Source organism: Penaeus chinensis, chromosome 28 (assembly GCF_019202785.1).
Source record: "Penaeus chinensis breed Huanghai No. 1 chromosome 28, ASM1920278v2, whole genome shotgun sequence".
Lineage (NCBI taxonomy): Eukaryota > Metazoa > Arthropoda > Malacostraca > Decapoda > Penaeidae > Penaeus > Penaeus chinensis.
In genome coordinates this window covers 4573610-4578609 of record NC_061846.1, presented here as the reverse complement: position 1 = coordinate 4578609, position 5000 = coordinate 4573610, and the positions used below count along the sequence as shown (strand labels likewise).

General features: G+C 45.0%; 1 protein-coding gene across 1 annotated transcript in view; it reads left to right on the top strand.

Annotated features, from left to right (window-relative positions):
* Positions 1 to 5000, top strand: part of LOC125039876 (dual specificity testis-specific protein kinase 1-like) — a 170606-nt gene that overhangs the window by 1470 nt on the left and 164136 nt on the right. The gene's annotated exons all lie outside the window — the stretch shown is intronic.

Below are 5000 nucleotides of genomic sequence, written 5' to 3'. Positions count from 1 at the left end.
TAGTGTCTATCTCTGGTTGGTTAAGGTGTCATCCGTTTCCCCATTAAAATTTTATCAAAATGTAGGCCTACCTCATGCTCTTCCCTACTGTCATACTAGGACTCACGATAATATTGGTAATGCTGATGATAATGAATGTGACGAGGCTGATGATGGTGGTAGTGGTGATAGTTATGAAGATGAAAAAAATAGAGTATTTCTTGGAAGTTATTACAAACAAAACTATGAAAGTGCGTTTTGAAGAACACTTATACCGTATTATTTCGCATAACCTAAAAAAATAAATTTCCTCTTGAATCCCGAGTTCGGCTCGGTTCCAAAACCTAGGCCTACCCCATTTGCTCAATTTCTCCTAAGCTTAAACTTGATTGATCTGACATAAAAAAAAACATTAACACATCACCTTGTTAGACACAATGAACGAATAATCCCCCTTAATCTGTTTCACTCGCCAAGGAAGTATTTGAATGGACAATTTATTTTTTCGCTGATGTGTTGTGAAGCAGTAATTGTACCTTTCGTGTTGGCTAGATATGAGCATTTATTCTGCTTGATGGATGGACTCGTGGCGTCCGAAGGTTCAAGTCTTACTGAATTAAAAGGTCGTGATTGGGCGTGTTTGAGATATAGATATGAATATATATGAAGATGCAGATATATATGGCGATAGTTAAATATAGAAATATAGGTAAAGATATGAATATTGTTAAAAATATAAATATAGATATAGATATCTAATGACAAAGATATAGATATATAATGATAAGGATATATATATATATGTAAAGATAAGGATATATATATGTAAAGATAAGGATTATATATATATGTAAAGATAAGGATATATATATATATATATATATATATATATATATATATATAGAGAGAGAGAGAGATAAATAAATGTAAATATAAATATAGATTAAGTGAAAGAGAGAGAGAGAGAGAGAGAGAGAGAGAGAAAGAGAGAGAGAGAGAGAGAGAGAGAGAGAGAGAGAGAGAGAGAGAGAGAGAGAGAGAGAGAGAGAGAGAGAGAGAGATGTGAATATAAATATAGATTAAGTGAGAGAGAGAGAGAGAGAGAGAGAGAGAGAGAGAGAGAGAGAGAGAGAGAGAGAGAGAGAGAGAGAGAGAGAGAGAGAGAGAATGATAACAATTCAGACCCGCCAATACACTGATTCTGTATTTATGTGTGCTTTTATTTGTATAATATATTAAGTAAAAAATTACCCCTGCATATATATAACCATGAATACAAAGACACATCAACAAACATCATTGCTATACCTGACTATTTCATCAATTACCCAAACTGTGACCAAATATCACTCGACTCTTGCCTCCCGCGTCCGTCTGCCTCTCGCGTGTTTCCCCGTCGCAAGCGGATCTGCTGCGGCCGTTTGATCGTCCGCGCCGCAAGTGAATGTGAATGCGGCGGTTAATTACTTCCTCGTGATTGGCTTCGTAATTGGGTAATCGAGACCCCTATCACTTTTCCTTTTTCCTTCCTCTTCTCCCTTCGTCTGTGTCTATCTCTTTCGTTTTCCTTTCTTTCGTGTGTTTTTTTTTATCATTAGCGCTTTCTAGTGTGGATTTTGTGTTTGTTGGTGTTGGACTTTTTCACTCTTTTTCTTTCTCTTTCTCCTTTCTTTTTTCCTTCCTTTCTTCCTTCCTACTTCCCTCCCTACCTCCCTTCCTTTCTGCCTCTCTCCCTCTCTGTCTCTTCCCTTCCTCGTTGTTCTCCTATCCCCTTTCTCTTCCTCCTCCCCTCCCTCCCTTTCTCTTTCTTTATTTCCTCCTCTCTTTCTCTTCCTCCTCCCCTCCCTCCTTTTCTCCTTTATTTCCTCCTCTCTCTCTCTTCCTCCTCCCCTCCTACCTTTGCTAAGTCGTCCCTCCCTTTTTCCCTCCCTCCCTCCCCCCTCCGTCTTTCCCTCTCTCCCTCCCTCTCTCCCTCAAGATGATTGTAATGATAATATGATTTTTTTATGATCTCGTGTTTATGCTTTTGCGAAATACATGATGTTTCCTGTAGCTCCTTTTCACTACAACAACCAAACAACAACGACAACAACAACAACAAAACAACGACAACAACAACATCAAGGCAAATTCAGTGATCATAGTTTTTAATCGAAAATATATATTGTATGATTTTTTTTGTTCGTTCTAATGTCAATATTTTAAGAGATTTGAAACGAAAATGAACTATAGAAATAGTAAGAATAATGAAAAAATATATGGAGCATCAGTAATTGAAATAGGAAAGAAAATGGGAATAATAGCAAAGTAAATACCGAATGGGAGAAAAAAATAGGCATAAAAACGAGAAAAAAAAATGCCAAAAGGTAATAGAAGTGGGAATGAAAATCGGTATGATAAAACGAAAGGAATAGCAAAACAGGGATGAAAATGGGAATAACGAAGGAAGGGAATAGCGACACGGCGACGGAAACGGGAGAGAAAATGCGAATGATAACGCAGGGGAATGGCGAAACCGTAATGATTTAGAGGAATAATAATGAAATGCGTGCCCCGGAGAGTGGCCGTTTATCAATACTTCCTAATCTGGAAAATGCTTACGGCGAGGTTGGGGGGGGGGGGGAGGGGAGGGGGTTCGAGTGGGGGGTGGGTGGAGGGGTAGCAGGGGGTTTGAGGGTAGAGGGGGTGGGTGGGGGGTAGTAGGGAGTTTGGGGGTAGAGGGGGTGGAGGAGGAGGAGGGATGGATAAAGTGGCTGGGGTGGAGGGACACGGAGTGGAGGGGGGGGGGGGGGTGGAGAAGGGTGCGGAGTGGGGTTGGTGGGGTGGAGGAGGGGGAGGTCGAGGAGGAGGCTCGAGGGGGTGATTGAAGAAGTGTGTGGGGGGGGCTGGTCGGGGGTTAGAGGGGTAGGGAAGGGGGTTTGGAGGGGATGGGTGGAGGAGGGGTGCTGGGGTGGGAGGGGGGTCCTGGGTATGAGGAAGAAGAGGAGTCAGAGAAGGGGGGAGATGCGTAAGATCCCCCCCCTTCTCTGTTACTCCCTCGAGCTGTCTTTCAAGGAGATGCGAGAGAAATTAAGATACAGGTGGAGAGAGAAGGAGACAGAGGGGAGGGGGGGGGGAGAGGGGGGGGAGGGAGAGAGGGAGAGAGGGAGAGAGGGAGAGAGGGAGAGAGAGAGAGGGAGAGGGAGAGGGAGAGAGAGAGAGGGAGAGAGAGAGAGGGAGAGAGAGAGAGGGAGAGAGATAGAGGGAGAGAGATAGAGGGAGAGAGATAGAGGGAGAGAGATAGAGGGAGAGAGAGAGAGGGAGAGAGAGAGAGGGAGAGAGAGAGAGGGAGGGAGAGAGAGGGAGGGAGAGAGAGGGAGGGAGAGAGAGGGAGGGAGGGAGGGAGGGAGGGAGGGAGAGAGAGAGAGAGAGAGAGAGAGAGAGAGAGAGAGAGAGAGAGAGAGAGAGAGAGAGAGAGACAGAGAGACAGAGAGACAGAGACAGAGACAGAGACAGAGACAGACAGAGAAGGAGAAGGAGAAGGAGAAGGAGAAGGAGAAGGAGAAGGAGAAGGAGAAGGAGAAGGAGAAGGAGAAGGAGAAGGAGAAGGAGAAAGAAAGAAAGAGAGGGGTGAAGAAAGGAAACTTATGAGAAAAGGGAATCGGGTGGGGGAAAAAAAACGAAGGAGGGAACAAGAGGGGAAAATGCAGTTACTTTCCCCCGGAGATCTTGCGTGCGCCGAAACCTCGCTATAAAAAAAAGTGCAGTTGTGGAAAACTAATGAAATTACTACTAAGTGCTCCCTCCGCGTATGCGCGCCGAAACTCTCAAATCTGGGAGTCAAATTTCCGGTAGAAATCTAACGCTTAACAACACACGTGGCGAAAGTCTGAGGGCGAAATTCCAGAAGGAAATCAATAATCGAGTAATAAATGTGAAATTATCTAACCTTTTCGCAGTTTTCGAAAGCGCTCGATAACGGACGTCAAGTGGGGTGAAGACAGTGACATCTCGAGAGCGCAAATTGGTGAAAGAAGAACAGAATAAGGGGAGTAAATGAGGGGATAGGATAAGAAGGAAGAAGTGGGGGGGAAACGTCGTCAGTAAAAAGGGAAGAATGAGATAGGGTAGAGAAAGGGAGAGAGAGATATAAGCGGGGAAATGGGGAAGTAAAAGTAGGGCGATGAAGAAAGGGAAAGGGAAAGGGTGAGAGGAAATAAGGAGAAAAGGGATGGGAGAAAGTTTAAGGATGTGATATTTAGGGAAAGGGAAAGGGTGAGAGTGAGGATATGGGGTCAGAGGGAGGGGGGGGGGAGGGAGAAGGAGGAGAGAATTGTCAACCCTAAGGAAAGAAGGGGGAGGGCTACTGATCAGCCCTAGGGTAAGGAAAAGGGGGAGGGGTAATAAGACCAAGGAACGGGGGGAAGGTGAAAGGAAGAGAGAGAGTGAGGAAGGAGGGAAGGGTAGGATAGGATAGGATAGGATAGGATGGGATGGGATAGGATAGGATAGGATAGGATAGGAAAGGATAGGATAGGGAAGGAAATGAAGGGAAGGAAAGGAAGGGGAGGGGAGGGAAAGGGAGGGTAGGGATGTGGGAATAGTCATTAGGAGGTCGTGGTGATGCATTTCACAGGTCGTGATCATCGTAATATTGGGCGACTCGCTGTTTCCGCTTTGTGTAGCCGCGGCTCACCACTTGCATTGGTCGGTAGGCAAGCGGTCACACGTCGACAAGCAGGCAGGCCGGTGACAAGGGGGGTAGGCGGGTACATCGATTCGTTAGCAGGTAGAAAGGCGGATACATACACGCAAGCACACACATATGCACATACGAGCACAAACACAAGCATACACACACACACACACACACACACACACGAACACAGACACACACACACACACACACACACACACACACACACACACACACACACACACACACACACACACACACACACACACACACATATATATATATGCACACTCATGCTAATTAGACAGACAGACAAACATACACAGATTCATAGACATACAGGCAG